This window comes from Macaca thibetana, chromosome 4 (assembly GCF_024542745.1).
Source record: "Macaca thibetana thibetana isolate TM-01 chromosome 4, ASM2454274v1, whole genome shotgun sequence".
NCBI lineage: Eukaryota > Metazoa > Chordata > Mammalia > Primates > Cercopithecidae > Macaca > Macaca thibetana.
In genome coordinates, this window is record NC_065581.1 from 156,544,335 (window position 1) to 156,566,026 (window position 21,692).

Below are 21,692 nucleotides of genomic sequence, written 5' to 3' on the forward strand. Positions count from 1 at the left end.
AAAACCTACTGGCCTGATAAAACGGATTTCTCCCTTCACATATTAAAATATAATTCTAAAACCTGATCCTCATTTGGACTTCCTTGGATTTATACCAAAAATGCTGTATCTTTCTAGAGTAAACCGAGAGGTTTTTCTTTTTTTAAACCATTATTCTATCTTAAGAAATGTCTCATCTGAAGAAGCAAAGAGATATACCCTAAAATTCCAGCAATTACAGCCTTCAAAAGTCTTTGGCTCAGATGCAGGATAAATCTTTGGAGCCAAGGGTACAATGTGACCCGGGTGTACAAACTTAGACCTTGCTCACTAAGCAGGTCAAAGAATTTTTCTCTCAGGACATCCCAAAAATATCAAACAGATTCATGAGAAGAATGGAATTTCCTTCTCCCTGCAGCCTCAACATGATTTTATATTCCTGACACAGTTTAAATATACAATTCAGATGCCAAAATCTTGGTGACAACAAGGACTGCTCCCTGTCCATTAACTTGATACCTACTTTCACTGAGGAATACGAATTTCTCAATCATTTCAAAGTCCATTTAACAAACAACTAAGAAAACTTGCAGATTGTTATGTATTTCTTAGATGAAAGGGGAAAACTCTTATGTCAACTGTTCATTAAGAAGGAAATATTACGACCAATTAGCATCATATATCATAAGAGGAGGCTCTTCTTAAGTCCAGTTTATGAATCCATAGCTAAAGAACTGAATTCCCTTCCCTTCCCCTTTATTTTACTAGCTGAGATGAATTACTTCTTGACAGACAGCACAAACTGGTATATACTTCATTTGTTACGACTGTCATTTATACAAAGGGGTGTATTCCTTTGCCTTCCCATGTGGCTTTGTATAGTACAGATATCAAAATGTCAAACACAAAGGAGCAAAACGTCTGACAAGGCCTGCCCAAGGAGAAAACAAGCTTTCCGAAAGCTGAAGCCTGGCCTGGGGGCCCTCAGTGGGGCTAAGCTAGTGTCTGTTAGTCCTGAGCCTACCACAATGCTTACAGATGAACCTGGGGGTGGCAAGCTTCTCCACCCAGACTGAGAAGGTGACACATTAAAAAGGAAAGATTTACATGTGCAGGTGGGTTTACTAAAACCTATCTGCCACAGTATCCCCTACTCACCCACAAAGGATCCTATAACTCCTATCCACTCACCAATGACCCAGAAATCATGAAAAGAGGCCAACTTATATGCTAATCAGAGTAGGGTCCTGCTGTCTCGGCCCACCCCTTCCTGATGGCTAACCCTAGCGCATCACCACAGTCCTCCCCAAACTCAGATGCTGGAAACCATCACCACGTTCCGGCAGGTTTCTGAGGCATGCTGTAGCCCCATGATATGTCCAAGATGAGATGGAAAATAGTGCCACAGACTGGAGGTGGACACAGAGGGTCCATTCTGGCTTTCCTACTGTCCTGGAGGTGGCCCAACCTCCTGCTGCTTCCACTGAAGCTCAGGAAGGGAAACCCTTCCAACTTTTTTTTTTTTTTCTCTAAAAGGCAATCTTATGCACAATTCCAGAGGAATCAAGTTTCTGAAGCAATGCCTGAACAAGAGCCACAGCACACGGGAGGCCCGGCTCTCTCACAGACATCATGCAAAATGAGCCACTGCATCTACGTCTTCTGCTATTGCTGCTGCCACCCTTGCTCAGAGTAAATGAGGAAGACAACTGATTCACAAGGGATCCGTGGAAACTGATGTGTAAGATCAGCACAGCAACAGGGAAGGGGGCATCCAGTAAGAGTTCCTCACATGGGCCCCTTCCCTAGAGGGGCAGAAAGGCTCCCGTCAGGGTTTGTGTGGTAGTCAGAGTGGGAGGATGACAGGAGCAACAATAGAAAGGGGAAAGAAACAGAGATGTTAGAACAAAACAAAACAAAAAACACCAAAAAACAATATTGGTGGGGGAAACAAATTCTCATCTCAACCAGATCCTTGTAGTAATTCTCCAAGGGGCAAGGACTCCTTCCTCTCATTTGACCCCAAAGGGAAACATCTGAACAGATCCCCTGTCCCTCCCTGCCCACCCTGATTCGAGTAGACTCTCAGGGACAAAGCAAGATAGAAAGCTTCGCTCTCCTGACTCTCCAGCTCTCCAAGAGGAAATTAAGTCTCAGATACCCCTGCTTTTTTTTTTTTTTTTTTTTTTTTTTTGAGAGAGTCTTGCTCTGTCGCCCAGGATGGAGTGCAGTGGCATGATCCGGGCTCACTACAAGCTCCGCTTCCTGCGTTCAAGCGGCTCTCCTCCCTCAGCCTCGTGAGTGGCTGGGATGACAAGTGTGCGCCACCACACCCAGCTAATTTTTTTGTATTGTTAGTAGAGACGGGGTTTCATCACGTTGACCATGCTAGGATGGTCTCAAACGCCTGATCCCAAGTGATCCACCCGCCTTGGCCTCCCAAAGTACTGGGATTCCTGGCGTGAGCCACCACGCCGGGCTTCCTCTGCTTCTATCTTCCCAACTCTCCATATGAAACTTGCCAGTTTACTCCTTAGCTGCCTCAGGCCCACAGCCTTCCGTACTGTCACATGAACATGACTGCACAAGACCCAAGGCCAAGCTCAAAAGGAATTCTTTCTAGTACATCCCTGTCACTAGGCACTACCTACCTGGCAAAGTACTTATGTGGCCTGACTTCAGGAGAGCCACAGACCTCTCACCTTCAATTTTCTCCCCCACATACTTCTGAAATGGACCATGCCCCTGTGAGGCTTCAGCTAGGTTTCTAAGCCTTGGCACTACTGGCATTTTGAGCTGGACAAATGTGTTGTGGGCCTCTCCTGTGCACTGCAGGATATTTAGCAGCACCCAGGCCTCTACCCACTAGACTCTAGCAGCACCACCCTTCCCCCACCGCAACTGTGACAATCAAAGTGTCTAAATATTCCCTAGGGGCAAAACTACATGCTTTCCTCCTCCCCAAACCCCTTGAGAATCATCAGCTTAAGATACCACCTTTGCATATTCTCTTTGTAAATTCCCATATTCTTTGAGGGAGAAGTAAGACCTGGAGCCCTTTGGGGCAAGGCTGAGGGGGCAGATGAGAATGGTGAATGCTGCAATAGGAAACAGAATGCAAGATAAGACAGCTGACCTTCATTCACAGCACAGGACCTGAAGCTGCTTCTCCCCCTACTTACAAAGGAACAGAAGCAATCAAGTCTTTGTCTTATCCACAGGATATGGACTTGACATTATAAGAAGCTAACAGAACTTTAGAGAGAATAACCACATCATTCACAACCAAAGGGTCAAACTAGACCTGCCCAATGAAATGAAGCCCAAAATTCCAGCAATTTGACTGAGGAAATTCTCTAGGAGTATCTGGCCAAGTGCCCTGGCGTCCCATGTAGAAAAACTGAAGTAGGTGAGACACAAACCTATGATGTCTCTGAGAGGGTTAATGCAAGTGGAATGATGCTATTGGTGGCCTCAAAGAAACTTGGAACCACATTTAAAGACGAACCAACAACCATTATTCTAGGAGATCTGGATATTACACAAAAAAGGTAAAACATTCCTGCCTTCAAGTTGCTGACAATCAAGTTGGGCAGAGAAAAGATTAAGTACATATCCATTAACATCTTCATCACCACTTAATAGCAGCAGCTAAGGTTTATTGGAAACTTATAATTTGCCAAGCTCTAACCTGTGCACTTTATATCCATTATCTATTTTAATCTGTACAACCCTACAATATAGGGAGGATTAATATCCCCATTCTATAACTGAAAAAAAAAGTTGAGGTTCAAAGAGACTAAGTGATCTATCTGAGGACATACAGCTGATAAGTGGGGGTGCTGGGATTCAAATATAGATTCCTTTCATTCCAAACGCATGTTTCTAACCACCGTCCAATACTGCACTGAAGACCACAACACTATAAGAGTGTAGAAGGGCAGGGTGCTGAGGCTGGTCACCACAGGGATTGCAAAGGAAAACCAAAGACCAGGCATGGCAAAGGAGGAAAAAAAGTGCTTCCACGGCAAAAAGTCCTTTAAAAACTAGTTCCATGTCTCATAGCAACTTAACCAGCTATCGGAAATGCTATTGCCCACAAGATAAATCAAAGATTTTCCTTGAAAGGATTGTGGGGTTGGAGTGAATGCGGTGCTGGGGTGCTGCAGGCAGGTACAGATGAAGGCCAGTAAATGCTCTTTCTTCTTCCAGGGATAAGTGTCTTCCTTTCTGGCGGGCTTAAAACTTCACATTCACAACCATACCCATATTTTAAGTCAGTGGGTCATCATTCTTTTGGAGTCATGGACCCCTCTGAGGATCTAGTGAATGCTACATACCCAAATCCGAGAAAAAACATTCATACACACAATCTACTGCATACCATCTTCAAAACACTGAAACAGCTTTTACATTTCACAAGGTCAGAAAGATGCAGAACTCTTAATTTGACCCTAGGTTTGAATTTCACTTTTTCAGGCTTTTTTAAATTCTAATGATCCATTTGCTCCTTCTAAACTCTTATATTGGGCTGAAAAATTAACATGGTGAGGCCGGGCGCGGTGGCTCATGCCTGTAGTCCCAGCGCTTTGGGAGGCCAAGGCAGGTGGATCACAAGGTCAGGAGATCGAGACCATTCTGGCTAACAGGGTGAAACTCTGTCTCTACTAAAAATACAAAAAATTAGCCAGGCATGGTGGTGGGCGCCTGTAGTCCTAGCTACTCGGGAGGCTGAAGCAGGAGAATGGCGTGAACCCGGGACGCGGAGCTTGCAGTCAGCGAAGATTGCCACACTGCATTCCAGCCTGGGCGACAGAGCGAGACTCTGTCTTCAAAAAAAAAAAAAAAAAAAAAAAAAAAAAAAAAAAAAAACAGAAAAAAAACCTAACATGGTGAAAGATTCATTCCAATAATTTTTCACTACAGTAGCTGAGGTACGTCATGCACTATACACATACTTGATTCTTTCTTCTGGACGTTGCCTTGTGAATTGCATTTTGAAGAGTGACCAAGAAGTCCCTGTGACTTGATGACATCTGATGCCTTTGGGTCTCACACAGCAGGCAGCTGGCAGGGCAGCAGGGCTTACTTACACAGGCAGGGGTTCCACGAGTCACCCCAATGACTACAGCCTGAATGAATTGCTGCTCCTCGTGGGCACTCCTAGCTCTGCAGGCAGAACAAGGACATAAAAGCACAGCTTTTAAAGTGCTTAATGGTGATTACGCTGGTTTGGTGATTCACTAAGCAGTACAGAATGTGCCCAATTATACACTCTATTTTTTCCAATCTTATTTCATAAACCCCAATTTCACAGGAACATAGATTTTCCATCCAAACAAAATTATCTAATTTTAACAATTAAAATACTAATTATCCTCAAAATCCTCCTTTGAAATGGGGCTTTAAATAAGACATGACTTTAATAGGCATTTTAATATTTTTGGTTGTATCATTCATTGAAACATCTAAGGAGTGCCTTCATTTTGGATACCGTGGGAGGCTACAGGCAAAGAGAGTATTGAATGTCAGTAATAAAACACTATTCAATAAAAACACCAGTACAGGCTCTGTATCAAATAAAACTTTTATCAAGTAAAAACATTTACAATATTAATTTTGTTCTCCCCTACTCCCACCCCAGGTTAAAAACTACAACTTGAAATCTTTTCATAATAAGCTGCCAACAGCAGCTGCTATTGACTAAGAGAAAGGAAAATAAAAGAAAATTGTTATTACTATAAACAAATTATTCGTTCTTTCCAAGATAAATAATGACTTGATGTTCTCATTCTCACAATCAGAAGCGTGGCTTCATAATAGTAATTATCTCAGCTCCACCAGAAAACCATCAAGCATTCAAACCCATTTGCTGTGTACAGCCCTACCATCTACCATCTATAAAGTACTATAGGAGAAACACAGGGGTCCTATCTGCAAAAAGCAGCTCACTTCAGTTTTTGGGAGAAACTTCTGCAACCCACCTGGAATAAAAAGATGCCACTTACCACCAGATATTTTCCTACTAAGAAAATTTTCTCCCTCCTATTTAAGGAAAAGGATAGACGAAAATAATATATTAAAGTGTTAAGGAAAAATGTTCCACATGTAAAAACAAATCAAAAGGCACATGAAACCATGTTAAGACCTCAAAGACATGAATTAGTCAATTATACTGTATATTTCTGGGCTCCTGAGTACAAGCATGGTCTGTTTTTCTGATCCAAAAATCTAATAAAATAATTTATTAATTTAAAGATCTAACAGAGGACACTGTTAGAAATTGGTTTGGGGAAGGCACCATGCTCTCGGCCAAGGAGTTATTTAACTCTTCTGCACTAAGAATAGATCTGTGACGATTCACTATGACTACAGCAAATCAAGCTTGGCCCTATCCTTTGAATTTACCCAGTAAGGACAGACAGGTTTAGGACATGAAACCTCAAGAAGGTGGTGCCACGTCTTAGCTTGCCATGTACAGAAGACTGATTTGCCAGGCTTTGCAACCAAGCTTAAGTGAGATTTAGGAGTAAGACATGCCAAATTAAAACTCTTAAGGATCATTAATCACATCCTCATGACTTCAGATATACCAATACAACATATGCTTATGTGGGTCTGGTCTTTATTCTTAATCGGGGTATTAGCTTCCTACTGCAACAGTCTATAGAAGGAATTGTTTCAAAAGTGGGGCAAGCATGGTTCAGCCCATTCATTATTTTTAGTAATTAAAAAATACAGATATGACTATGAAAGTTTTGTTATTCTTAGACGCAAATAAACAGATGGCCAGTGAGGAAATGAGATCAACTTTACATCTGAGAATACACTATATTCCACTTTCAGTTTCTGAATGTCAAAGCTTGGGAGATAAATCCAAGAATCCAACCTGTAACTAGAATAGGAAAACTATTTTTATTTCATTTGTTTGGCATATTCCAACTGTTAAGAAGTAGAATAAAGAGAAGTAATGCCTAGCAGGGCACAAAGCACTTAGTTGGTATTTAATAAATATTATTTGGATGCTAAAGAATGAGAAGAGCCAATTATTCCAACGAAGACTAGCATGTTGAAAATTCAGGTGTCTCTTCTTCAAATCACAAACATCCTAAGTTAGAAAGTAAAGAATGCCATGTTTGTGTTACATAGGCAGAATGCTTCCTGCCTTGCCCCCAAGGTTACAGTGACTTCTTTTTTCCTCTTCCTATACAGGCTCTGCTTTAAAGAGTAATATAGCAGCAGATTTTGGCATTGGCATCATATTTATCATGGATTCCATCTATGACAGAGCAACAACTAGAAAACCAGACAAAACACAGGAGACAACTGTTTTCAGACACTGGACAACAGGCAGTAGAGGACTTAATTTCTGAGAATAGTGAAACAAATGAGGCAAGCCTTGAACTGATTTGCCTGAACTTATTGCCAGGAGGTAGTGTCCAAGCCATAGCAAAGAGAAGGGGGAACACAGAACATGTCAGTCTCACTGAGTAGAGGTAACAGATTAGTAATCAGGGAAGCCGCATTCAAGGAGGCCAAAATGGCTAGAATCGGAAGGGCAGAACACCCAGGAGAAGAGAGCAGCCTCAAAGGGTCGGTTCCTAGAGTCTTAGACTGATCTGCACATCTGTCAAAGGAAACTACTTAAAGTTAGGGATAGAAGCACCAGAAAGCAGTTGGCCTAAGAACTCCTAGAGTTCACACAAAGCTAGCAATGGTTCATGTTTCCACCAGCAACAAAAACAAGAGTAATTCACAAGACACCCAACGTCAGGTAAAGTCCTCAGAAGAATACTACCTTACGGTGGATAAGTATTGCGGCTACATCATCCCTAATGGGTGCTCTGGAGCCACCCCAACAAAGTTTACATGCTAGCTTCAAAACGATATGACTGATTCCAAGTAACTTAACTGCATGCCAGAACAAAGTCTAGCGCTTTTGAAAAGAATACAACAAAATCTAGCACTCAATGAAGTAAAATTCCCTCTCCTTCGTCTGCCGCTGCTGCCTCCCTCTTCTGTGGCTCCTGGTGCTGCTCGTGTGCTCATTCAGTGTGGACCTGATACCTCTCTTGTGAAGCGGCAGCTGAGGAGACTCTGGCGCCCATCACGGCTGACAAAAAGCCCCAGGAAGGAGTCAAGACTGAGAACAACGATAGTATTAATTTGAAGGTGGTGGGGCAGGGTGGTTCTGTGGTGTAGTTTAATATTTATAGGCATACACACTTAGTAAACTAATGAAAGCCTATTGTGAACGACGAGGATTGTCAATGAGGCAGATCAGACTCCGATTTGACCGGCAACCAATGAAAAAGACACACCTGCACAGTTGGAAATGGAGGATGAAGATACAATTGGTGTGTTCCAACAGCAGATGGGAAGTGTCTACTAAGAAGGGAACCTGCTTCTTCATTCTAGAACTCTGTTCTTGCAGACCAAGATTACATTCTCAGGTAGAAAACTGCAATTTGGTTCCAACACATCCCTGACTACTATGGTATAGTTTTCTCTGTTTGTTCATTTCCTCCTCCTCCATTCCTTTACTGTATATAAAAGTAACTGGTATACGTGCACAAGTATATTGCATTTTTTTTTTAACAGCCAACGGTATGTTTTGACTGACAGCAAGTGGAGACAGGATGGAGAAAAATACTGATTCTGTGAAAATACCCCCACTCTCCATTAGTGGCATGCTCATTCTGCTCTTCAAGTTCCAGTAAGTTATTTTGTTCTCACTGTTTTAACAACAACAAACAAACAAAAAAACAAACAAGAAAACCCATAAAAATCCTTGCATACCTTGTTCAACTGGAGAATTTTAATGTTTTTCATTGATCATTGTAAAACCAAGGACAATTTTACAACTTTTTCGTATGTAGATGTGACATGCAGGGCAGTCTGTCTTTAACTAAGGATAAATCACTCTAAAAAAAAAAAAAGAATCCTATATAGTTTTCCCTTTAAGTCAAGTGTCTTGCTGTTTAAATAAACTTCTTGTTTAATATGAAAAAAAAAAAAATATGTAAAATTCACAATGCCTGGCATCTAAGTAAAAATTACCAGGCATATCAAAGGAACAGGAAAATATGACCCATGAAAATGAAAATAATCAATCAATTAATAGACCCAGAAATGAGACAAGATGATGGGACTAGCAGACAAGGGCACTGAACTAGCTATTATAACAGTGTAGCTTCTTTAAAAAACAACTTGGCAGTTCCTCAGAAGGTTAAAGAGAGGTACCACATGACCCAGCAATTCCCTCCTAGGCATATACCCAAAGACATGAAAATAGTATGTCCACATAAAAACTGGTAACAAATGTTCACAGCAGCATTATTCATAATAGCTAAAACTGGAAACAATTCAAATGCCCAGCAACTGATGAATAAATAAAATGTAGTATATCCATATAATGGATTATTATTTAGCAATAAAAAGAAACTAAGTACTGATAAATGGATGAACCTGGAAAACATCATACTAAGTGAAAGAAGGCACTCACAAAGTACTACCTATTATACGATTCCATTGACATGAAATGTCCAGAATAGTCCCTATAGACTGACATTTCCTATCAATATAGGCTGAAAAGGAGTGGGATACATGGTAAATGACTGCTAATAGATACAAGGTTTCTTTGTGGGGTGACAAAAGTATTATAAAATTAGATTGTGGTTGCACAACAGATAGTTGCACAACTCTGTGAATATACTAAAAACCATTAATTTGCACACTTTAAATTGGTAAATTATATGGCAATGTGAATTAGGTCTCAACAAAGCTGTTAAAAAGTTATAAATATGACCAGGCGCAGTGGCTCACACCTGTAATCCCAGAACTTTGGGAAGCAGAGTCAGGAGGACTGCTTGAGTCAAGGAGGTGAGACCAGCCTGGCCAACTTGGTGAAACCTCATTTCTACTAAAAAATACAAACATTGGCCGGGCGCTGTGGCTCACGCCTGTAATCTCAGCACTTTGGGGAGGCTGAGGCGCGCGGATCACAAGGTTAGGATATTGAGACCATCATGGCTAACACGGGGAAACCTCGTTTCTATCAAAAATACAAAAAAATTAGCCAGGTGTGGTGGCAGGCGCCTGTAGTCCCAACTACTCGGGAGGCTGAGGCAGGAGAATGGTGTGAACCCGGGAGGTCGAGCTTGCAGTGAGCCAAGATTGTGCCACTGCACTCAAGCCTGGGCGACAGAGCGAGACTCCGTCTCAAAAAAACAAAAAAAAAATTAGCTGGGCATGATGGCACATACCTGTAGTCCCAGGTACTCGAGAGGCTGAGGTGGGAGAATCGCTTGAACCTGGGAGACAGAGGTTGCAGGGAGCCAAGATTTAGCCATTGCACTCCAGCCTGGGTGACAGAATGAGACTCCTTCTCAAAAAAAAAATTATAAATATACTCTATGTAGTAAGAAGGTAGAAGGAAAAAAGGGCAGGAAAATGGAAGATACAAAAGAAATAAACCCAGTAGAGAAAAATAAATTTAAAAATAAACTGGATGGGATTAACAGCAAATTAAACATTGCAGAAAGATCAGTAAATTGTAAGACACAACAATAGCAACTAACTAACCCAAATGAAGCACAGGGAAAGACTGAAAATGAAACTGAGAGTATCCAGTGATCTATGGGGACAATATTAAATTGTCTAACATATGTGTAATTGAGATCATAAAAGAAGAGGAAAGAGGGAGAAGAGGAAAGAGGGAGAAGATGGAAAAAAAATCTGAAGAAATAATAGCTGAATTTAAATTTTTTTTTATAAAAAACTATAAACACTCAGATCCAAGAAAAACTCAACAAACTCCAAAAAGAACAGATGTAATAAATAGGGCACATCATCATAATCAAAACCAGTGATACAAAAAAAAAAAAAAACTTAAAAGTGGCAGAAGAAAAAAGACAGAGAAACAAAGATAGAATGAGCAAATCACTTTCCAGAGATTATGTGAGACAATGGAGGAACATCCTTACTAAGAGAAGTAAAAAGCTACCAATCTAGAAAGTTATACCTAATAAAAATGTCTTTCAAAAACAAAGGTAAAATAAAGACTTTTTCAGACAAACAAAAATGAAAATCAGTGCCAACAGTGGTACATTCAAAGAGATGTTTTAAAAAGTCGTTTCATCAAGCAGAGAGAAAATGATACCAAATGGGCATCTGAACTTAAAGGAATGAAGAGCGGGAAATGATCAATATGAGTAAATACAGATAATATTTTCTTGTCCTCAATCTTTTTAAAAGATAATGACTATTTAAGGCAAAAATAACAATATATTCTGGGGCTTATAACATACATGTAGAAGTAAAATAGCGTTAAGAATAGTAAGGAAGAAGTGGCCGTATATTGTTTCAAGGATTTTACACTCCATGTAAAGTGGCAGAAGATTGACTATGATCAGCTAAAGATGTGTAAATCCTAGAACAACCATTAAAAAATAAAGAGATGTACCTAATAAGCCAAGAGTAGAGATAACATGGATTCATTAAAACCAAACAAAACCACCTAACTCAAGAGAAGGCAAGAAAAGGGGGAATAGGACACAAAGAACAAATGGGACAAATAGAAAACTAACAGCAAGATAACAGATTTAAACCCAAATATAATTATATTATACAAAGTGGTCTTTGAAGAAATGAAAAAATAACAACAACAACAACAAAAAACCCAAAACAACAACAAAAAACCCTCCAAATAAAAGCCAGAGATTGTCAGACTGGATTAAAAAACACTCAACAATTTGCTATCTGCACGGAATGCACTTTAAATATGAAGATACAGATAGATTAAAAGTACAAGGAAAAAAGATCGGTCATACAAACAGTAATCAAAAGAAAGCTGCAGTAACTATATTATTAACAGCTATTAATGAACAGATTTCAACAACAAATACTGCCAAGGATGAAGAGAGACAATTCATAATAGAAGAGTCAATGTATCAAGAGAATATAACAACCTTAAATGTTTATCTGCCTAATAACAGATTTTCAAAATACATGAAGCAGTATACAATTATTATTTTTCAATTAAAGTTTGTTAAAAACATGAAGCAAAAACTAATAGAATTGAAGTAAACAAATCCACAATTACAGGTGGATATTTCAACATTCCTTTCACAGTAATTGATAGAACATGTAGTGAGAAAATAAACTTGACTAACTTGACCTAATTGACATTTATAGAACAAATCACCCAAAACAGCAGAAAACACATTATTTTTAAGTACACAGAAAACATTCAATAAAATAGACAATATTCTTGGCCCATAAAACAAGTCTCAATAAATTTAAAAGAACACAAAATAGATTCTCCAACCACAAAAGAATTTAGTTAGAAAACAATAATAGAAAAATATTCAGAAATTTCTCCAAATACTTGGAAATTTAAAAATTCACTTCTAAACAAACCACAGACCAAAGTAATTACAGGTAAAATAGAAACAATTTTTAACTGAATGCAAAAACAAGCAAACTTCATTGGATGCAGTTATAGCAGTTGTAGCAAGCAATGTATAGCTTTTAGCATTTATATTAGGAAGGAAGGTCTCAAGTAAATGATCTAAGGTTTCACCTTAAGATGCCAGAAAAAGAGCAAATTAAACCCATAACATGCAGAAGGAAAGAAATAAAAGACTAAAGGAGAAAAAAAAAAATTAATGGAAGTAAAAACATAAAAGTAATAAAGGGGGGGAAAATCAGTGGAACCAAATGTTAATTCTTTTAAAAGATCAATAAAATTGCAAGGCACTAAACAGATAAGGAATGAGGGAGAAAGGGAGTTAAGACAAATTATCAACATCAGGAATGAAAATGAAATCACTACAGATGATATATCTATTAAAAGGATAAAAAGAGAACATTATAAAAGACTTTATGCCTATAAATTAGATAACTTAAATAAAATGGGCAAATTCCTTAAAAGACACAAACTACCAAAACTCATTTAAGAAGAAACAGACAAGCCAACAGCATGGTATCTATGAAATAAACTGAATTAGCGGTTAAACATTTTCTCACACAGAAAAAACCTCCAGGCTCTGATGGCATAACTGCTGTTGAATTCTACCAAACATTTAAGGAAGAGACAGTACAGTGCTACAGTGCTACCAAAGAGCAGAACAGAGAATACTTTCCAACTCATGTTATGAGACCACCGTTATCCTGGTACCCAAATCAGGCAAAGATATAAGAAATGTATAGATCAATATTCCTCATGAAGACAGACACAAACATCCTTAACAAAATTTTAGCTATTTGAATGTCATGCTAACATATCATGACCAAGTGGGATTTATCCCAGGAATGTAAGGTTGGTTGAACACTGCAAATCGGTCAATGTATTTCATCATATTAAAAGACTGAAAAAGAAAAACCATCTGATCTTCTCAACAGGTAAGGAAAAAGCATCTGACAAAATTCAATACCCACTCATAATTTAAAAAACAAAAACTACTCAACACATAGGAAGAGAGAAACCTACCTCAGCCTGATAAAGGAAACATGTGACAAACTTACACCTAACATGATACTTAACAGTGAAAGATAGAATGCTTTCCCCTTAAGATGAGAAAAATGGCAAGGACCTCTGCTTTCACCACTGCTATTCAACAATGTACTGGAGGTCCTGGCCAGTGAAATAAGGCAAGAAAAAGAAATAAAGGGTATACAGTATACATTAGAAAGGAAGAAAACTGATTTTTTTTTTTTTTTTTTTGAGACAGAGTTTTGCTGTTGTCACCCAGGCTGGAATGCAATGGCACAATCTCGGCTCACTGCAACCTCCACCTCCCAGGTTCAAGCAATTCTTCTGCCTCAGCCTCCCGAGTAGCCGGGATTACAGGTGCCCACCACCATGCCTGGCTAATGTTTGTATTTCTAGTAGAGACGGGGTTTCACCATCTTGGCCAGCTGGTCTCGAACTCCTGACCTCAGGTGATCCGCCCACCTTGACCTCCCAAAGTCCTGGGATTACAGGCGTAAGCCACCACGCATAGCCAGAAAACTCCATTTAAAGACATAATCATCAATGCAAAAAAATCCTAAGAAATCTACAAAAAGGATATTACAACTAATACATGAGTTTAGCAAAGTTACAAGATTAAGGTCAATACACAAAACTCAATTAATTATATTTCTACATACTAAACAAACGGAAACTAATTTTTAAAATATCATTTACAATAGCATCAAAAGATGAAGCTCTTGAGGATAAATTTCACAAAAGGTATGTAAGAATTGTATTTTAAAACATATAAAACATTGCTGAGAGAAATTAAAGATGACTAGATCTAGAACAGTCCAAATGATTTTGAAAAATAACTAAATTGGAAGAGTTATATTACCTGATAAAATAAAGCTACAGTAATAAAGACCAATGTGGTATTAGTATAAGAAAAAAACATGCAATCAATAGGACAGAGGGTCTACAAATATATGAAGGTGTCACGGAATTCAATGGATAAATGAATCTAATCTTATACAAAATATTAAAATTATCTCCAAATGGATGAAAGTCTTAAATTTAAGAGCTAAAACTTACCTCTTCAGTTGTTAGGACACTGTTAACAAAATGAATAAGCAACCCACAAAGAGGAAAAAATACTTGCAATACTTATTTCTGATAAAAGACATGTATTCAGAATACATAAGGAATTCCTAACTAAATGGTGTGAATACAATCCTATTTTTTTAAAAAACAGGCAAAAGATTTCAATAGACATGTCACCAAAGACGATATACAATTTACAAATAAGCACATGAAAAGATGTATAACATTATTAATCATTAAGCAAATGCAAATTAAAATTAAAATGAGATATCTACCACTACACACTCACTACATTATACAACGGAGAAAAGTAAAAATACTGGCAAGTACATGTGTTGGAGAGGATGTGAAACAACTGGAACCCTCATACATTGCTGGCAGAAATGCAAGACAGTACATCTACTCTGGAAAAGTTTGGCAGTTTCTTATAAATTTAAACATACTCTGTACTTATCACACGGCAGTCCTACTCCTAGGCATTTACCACAAATAAATGAATAAATATATCCCCCAAAGTCTTGAACATAGATATTAACAGAAGTTTTATTCATAACTGTAAAAAACTGGAAACAACCCAAATGTCTATCCCCTGGTGAACAGATAAAATATTCTGGTATATTTCTATAACAGAATATCCATACAATAATGGCATACTTCTCAGCAATTAAAAGAATGAGCCACTGATAAAAAGCATTGGATGAATCTCAAATGCACTCTACTAAGTGAAAGATGCTAACACAAAGGGCTACATACAGTATGACTCTCCATTTATATGAAATTCTAGAAAAGGCAAAAGCAGCTCAGCAGTTGTGGGTGGGTAGGGGGAGGGAGAGGGACTGATGAAAATAAGCCATGAGGGAATTTTTTGTGGTGATGAAATGTTTGAAATGTTTTATTGTAATTGTGGTGTTAGTTATAAAACTGTACACATTCACTAAAACTTAAATTTTATACTTAAATTGGTAAATTTCAGTGTTTTCAAATTACGACTCAATAACTATGATTGTTTTTCACAGGTAAATTTCAAAATAAATCACCAGAGTTTCAAAACAGGGAGGCAATTTTATGTCACTGTAAAATTATCCAAATGCCACAAAAACAGCAGGATTATAGGAAAAGAGTTTTTATCCTTTCTGGGTTACAAGATGTGCAGGGAGGAACAGGAACAAAAGGTGTGGGTAATAGGAAAACGGGGAGGGCTGCTCTCTGCATTGTTTTACGCTGTATTTACATGCCTCAGACTTCACCAAGTCCCTGTCCTATCACTTCTATCTACTTGCAAAGACAACAGAGTGTGAATGCGTTCTCTCTCTTAAAACCAAAACACAGGGTCACACACACAACACAGAAAGCTCCACTGTTTTTTTCTCTTAGAGCACAAAGGTGAAGAGGCTCAGCCCATGAAGCTGAGAGGTTCAGTCCCACGACTTTCACTTGTACTAAGAACACTGAATCCTCTCCTTTTAATTCTATTGAGTTTCTTGTGAGGCAAATTTTCCTGTGGCCAGTTTAGGAGTTCCTGATCAGGAGTCCAGTTATTAACAGAATCTAAGCACTTTATAGGACTCTTAGATTCAGTCCTTTTATTTTAGAATTACAAAAACAGTAATATTAAAGAATATTAAAATAAAGAGGAAAAAAGTCAAGGGCTCTCCAATGGGGAAATAATTAAATAAATTATAAATCCATTCAACCCTTGTCCTATGAAAGCAATGATTTTCCATAGCCATTGTAAAGCCTGTATATGGGGAGGGGAAGGGGAAACAAAGCAAAGTGCAAAAAAAATCTTTTAGTGCAGCGAAGCAAACAATGCATGCATATATGGCCAAAACTGCAAGGAACTCACCTAAGAGGAGTGGTGACAGGTTTCCAACTGTTTTCTTTTCAAAAATGCACATGTGTGTGCATGTACGTGTACATTTAAACAAAAATTCAACAGGCACGTTTCCTGAGTTTAATGAAAGAACTCTAGGCAAGAAGGAGCCCTGTTGTCAACAGTTAAGTCTTCCAAGCGTGTTAGCAGCATATTCGTATGTGTAATGTAAAGTCCTAACTGCAACTCAAAGACCTGTAATGATATGTCCTGAAGAAATGGGTGAGAACACCAAACTGCTTTCCAGTTAAAGAGAGGTCACTTTGTTGGCACAAGTGGCTAACCCAGAAACACAAATACCTCAGCCTTAAAAGCGATCCACAGTGTTATATATAGAGATGCAGTGAGAAACAAACTCACAGGCCTATCTGATGCTCAGTCCTCCTGCTTCCCTTCTTAACAAACACCACCTGCAACCCCAATAGTGTGTTTTCATCACCCCCTTGAAAGGTAATAGGCCAAATTGTATTTTGGCCGATTTTAAAGCTGGAGAGATCAAGAGCAGAGCTTTACAACTTTGCTCTAGGTGACTCAGATACTAAGCATCTAAACCTGGCCTAGAACCCAGGCCCATCAGCAACCAGGTGTGTAACATCTTGGTGCCTCTCCCACAATAGCAGACAATGCCCTCAGTCCCCACAACCATGACTTCTCCAGGAACAAAGTGACATCTGTCTAGTCTCTAAACACTCACTGAAATAAAACCTTTTGGAAGTGACGTGACAATTCACCATTTATTTGGGGGGTAAGGTTAAAAATAGTAAGGCTTAGAGATAATCCATTTACTCAGCTTACCAGTTATAAACCATAGCTTTACTGAATGTGAATTACAATAGGCTGATCTTAAAGACCTTTAAGAACTAACCTCCAATAACCTCTTCTACATCATGTCCTCTGGTAACTTTGGTTCATTTGGATTAAGGCAAAACCAACCAAAGACATTCTTAATAGCTTGGGGTCCACTTCACAAACCTCCACAGCTGGCCAAGTACCGTAGCAACCTCAGCGTTAACAAAAGGAAACATGTTCTATACTGCTGAGCATTAACTGCTTAAGCAATTGTCCTGAGGTTGAAACAAATCTGTCCCGGGAATTTAGTGCCCGTTTTCTGGACTTTGGGAGGGGAGGGATAGAGAAAAATTAACAGTTAAGCTTACCCTCACCCCCTCTCTGAGAATAGGATATTTCTTCAGACTTGCTGAAGAGTTTGCTATTAGAAATGTGAAACCCTATAAAAGTACCAAGGCCAAAGAAGAGCTTTTAAATTGTTTTCCACTTGTAACCACAATGGAGTAGTTTTCAAATAAACCCGAAGACAGCTAAACGGGATCCTAAATGGTACACTCTGTTCAGAAACCAGAGTTGGCTAGCAGGTAGGATATTTGGTTTCCTGGTTTCTGTCAGAGTATTTTTGTTTCTGGATTTTGTTTTTGATAGAGAAACTGCAGTAGCACCAGAAAACAGCAGTTGGTTTTTTTAACCCAAAAAGTTCTGCAAAGTTCTCTGAGTATCCCTGTCTTTAGTATCGTGCCTTCAATCTAGTTCATGTTCCATTTCCCTCTGGGGACAAAAGGTACTTCCCAGTTAGAAATTAGCCTCTTTGGCAGAACTACTTGTAAGACCAGAAAATAGGCCAGTGATAGCCAATTCTCAATCATCTTTAAATAAAGTGAGCGTGTCAATTTATCCAAGCGTCAGTTTTCCAAAGGGCTGAACTCGAGATCTCACTCAAGTGTTCTAAAGATGATTCTGAGTATAAAACAGACACTTCAGTTTGAAATAGAGAAACTTAAGGTGATCTTAAGGCCCACTGGAAGTATGCATATGAATTTGTACTTACTTCTGGTGAATAAAATGAGGGAACTGGACTAGAATTTCCACGTATCTTTTAACTCTACCATTATATGATCCTGAGGTCCTTGGAAATGGCAGTAAATAGGGGCAGGAGAGAAGGTTACACCTGCCACCAACTTTCCAAATGCCACTGCTCTGAAGTAAGAAATTGGTAATGATAAAGATTAGTTCTTCCAGGATAATAATCTACTGTTAAAGAACATACATTTCTATTAGGATGGGATCTCCTGTAGGCAGGGGGATTTTATCTTTTGTTCACTGATGTATTTATTCCCCAACCCTTTAACAGGAGCTGGCACATAGTAAGCATCAATAAATATCTATTGAGTAAATGAATAAATTTTGTCCTTAGCATTTGAAGTAAGCCATCCAAAGAATATAATCTGCAAGTCCCTAAAGGCAGAGGAAGGCTTAGAGTCTACTACATGTCAGCTGGCAGAAAAATTAGGATCCAGGGACTCCCTCAGACTTTAGAGACTGAAAAGAATGTATCCATAATCATCTAGACATCTAAACAGAGCAAGAAAAACAGGGTTAGAAACAAACACATTTTACAATCCCATTTTCAAAACATGTAACCTTTCCAGGATCAGAAAAGAAAATATCAGTGAAGAATTTCTGAAGGGAGTACAGAAACTTTTTCTCTTCTTCTTTTTTTTTTTTTTTTGAGACAGTCTCGCTCTGTTGCCCAGGCTAGAGTGCAGCGGCGGGATCTCGGCTCACTGCAAGCTCCGCTTCCTGGGTTCAAGCAATTCTCCTGCCTCAGCCTCCCAAGCAGCTGGGACCAAGGGTGCACGCCACCACGCCCAGCTAATTTTTGTTTTCGTAGAGATGGGGTTTTGCCATGTTGCCCAGGCTGGTCTTGAACTCCTGGGCTCAAGTGATCTGCCCACCGTGGCCTTCCAAAGTTGCTGGGATTACAGGCTTGAGCCACTGCGCGCAGCTGAAATACTATTCTTCTAAGGCATTTCAATTTGGGATAAAAATTCTTTCATCTCCTAAGTATGACCTTTCAGGTATGAAAGACAAAACATACAAGTTAATAACTAAAAAGTCTATGAGTTCTAAATTCCCCAAGTCTGAGAAACAGTGACAACACCTTGCTCCGAAATATCCTAACATCCCAAGGGTTCATTTGTCTTTTTACACACAACAAAACAAAAACAAAAACAACAGACATCTGGTGGCAGAACAAGCACTGTCTTCTTCAACTTACTCTGCATCTTTATGGGACCCCCATCCTCACTCCCTCCTGTCACATCTGGCAACAAAAATGACAATCACACACAACGGTGGTCAAACAGCTAGATTACATCAGGCTTTAAAAAGAGCTGTGCAAAGTAGCATGTGCTAAAGGTGATCAAAATATACATTTTAACTATTGAAAACAGATAGTCCTGTCACTACACTCTTGGTAAAAGCAGAACAGGCTGGCAAAAGGACTAGAAAAGTTTGTCAGTTCTGAACCTGCTTGTTCACAAGGCTGCTTGCTTCCTGGGAAGAGGAGAAGAAAGTTTTTCATGGAGTCTCCTGTAGATAAGCCTTAATCACAGCCTGGCAAGACTGTGCAGACACTTGGAACTCGAGAAGACATTTTCTCTTTTTCTCCTTCTGACTTTTTGTTATACCAGTGGCATTGCCATGTGTGTCGAGAACCCAAAGAGTTTAGGGGGAAGGGGAGGAATATCACAATTGCAGAGGCCTGATTACTATGCAGAAAACACCGCCCTACCGGACAGACTTGCCAACGAACCGCGCTTGGGAAGGGTCCAGTCTATGGGGTGAACAAAGGGGCTGACATACTGTGGAACTGGATTCAGAGAGACCTCCTCCTCTCCAGAGCTTCTGGATTTCTAGGCAAGAGCAGCAATTAGGCATTAACTGACACTAACATTATTTACAACAGGAAGAGGCTCTGATGAGTCTCCCCGCATACTGTACAGAACTCCAGTCTTCAAACCTTCAATACCAAATTAGTTGTTTTCTCATCCTGCCCCACCTCTTTTAAATTATAATTGTTCTGTTTTGCACCAAAGTTTCTTTGTGGCACAATTTTAATTTACTTGTAACCCTTACATAAAAACCTCCAAAGCATTTTACCAATGACAATTTGCAAAGCAATTAACTATCCAGGATCACATGCTCACATGACAAAATAAAACTTTTTTTGGTCTTTTGAGTGATCTGAAAGCACCATATTGAACAAAATAATTGGATCTTGTGACTTCTCCCTTCAACCTAATTTTCATCTAATTTGCTGTCCTACATGCGAATTTGCCTCATGCTGCATTTCCATGCCTCCCTCTCAGAACCATTCAGCCCCCTGGCCTGGTCCCTTACTTTTTCTAAGCAGGTAATCAAAACAAGAAACATCCTGATATTCCCTGTGCTAACACAAAACAAAAACAAATCTTTCCCTTCGGATAATTCTAATCATCCCTGAACCATTTATGAAATCAGACCTGTACTCCCACTCTTATTTACCAGAAGCGTCATTTTAGGCAAGCTTCTAATTGATCCAAGCCTGTTTCTTTTTCTGAGAAATGAGCAACTTGCAAGGTATAGATTAGAAATACTATATGTAAAAGACACAGTACAGTGTCAGACACATACTGAATGCTCAAAAATTATTAATAGTTTTCAAAATCACAAAAATAAAATGAAAAAAAATTAGTAGGACTCGGCATGGTGGCTCACACATGTAATCCCACCACTTTGGGAGGCCAAGGTGGGCAGATCACAAGGTCAGGAGTTCGAGACCAGCCTGACCAACATGGTGAAACCCTGTCTCTACTAAAAATACAAAAATTATCCAGGCATGGTGGTGGGCGCCTGTAGTTCCAGCTACTCGGGAGGCTGAGGCAAGAGAACTGCTTGAACCTGGGAGGCAGAGGTTACAGTGAGCCGAGATCATGCCACTGCACTCCAGCCTGGGTGACAGAATGAGACCCCATCTCAGGAAAAAAAAAAAAAAAAAGTTAGTATTACATATAAGGATACCCATGATAAAGAGTGTGACTATGAACTTCATTTATCTCAGCTAAAAAGTTTATTTTGGCCTAAGCAACATCTTAAGGTTAAAAATAAAAATTAACAAAGCCAAGAGGCCGTGTCCTGTGGTGGAACAGTATAAAGTAAATTTGCAAAACAGAAACATTTGACTTCAAAATACCTTTTTCTCTCTTCTTATAGGGCCTTTACACTCCATAAGTGAGCCAAGTCACAAAATGGGAAGGCTTACAATCACCACACTCATGACATTCAGATGCCCCATGTGAGGGTATCTCCATAAGGATAAACTTGAGCTTAGACAATCCTTCAGATACTTAAAAAAGGGTCCAAACCAAACAAAGTGAAAAGCAAAAAAGCAACAAAGGAAAAAAAAAAACCAACCCTCAAAAAGTTGAGGGGGCCTGAAACATCCAA

General features: G+C 39.1%; 2 protein-coding genes across 27 annotated transcripts in view; one reads left to right on the forward strand and one right to left on the reverse strand.

The window, feature by feature from the left end:
* Positions 1-21,692, forward strand: part of SNX3 (sorting nexin 3) — a 1,122,685-nt gene that overhangs the window by 725,182 nt on the left and 375,811 nt on the right. The window contains exon 1 of one of the 26 annotated variants that reach the window (XM_050789168.1): positions 12,672-12,681. The exons of the other annotated variants lie outside the window; for them this stretch is intronic. The gene's annotated coding sequence lies outside the window, so the exon portion shown is untranslated. Of the gene's footprint in view, positions 1-12,671; positions 12,682-21,692 lie in introns of those variants that run through there. 26 annotated transcript variants of the gene reach the window in all.
* Positions 1-21,692, reverse strand: part of FOXO3 (forkhead box O3) — a 125,640-nt gene that overhangs the window by 60,146 nt on the left and 43,802 nt on the right. The gene's annotated exons all lie outside the window — the stretch shown is intronic.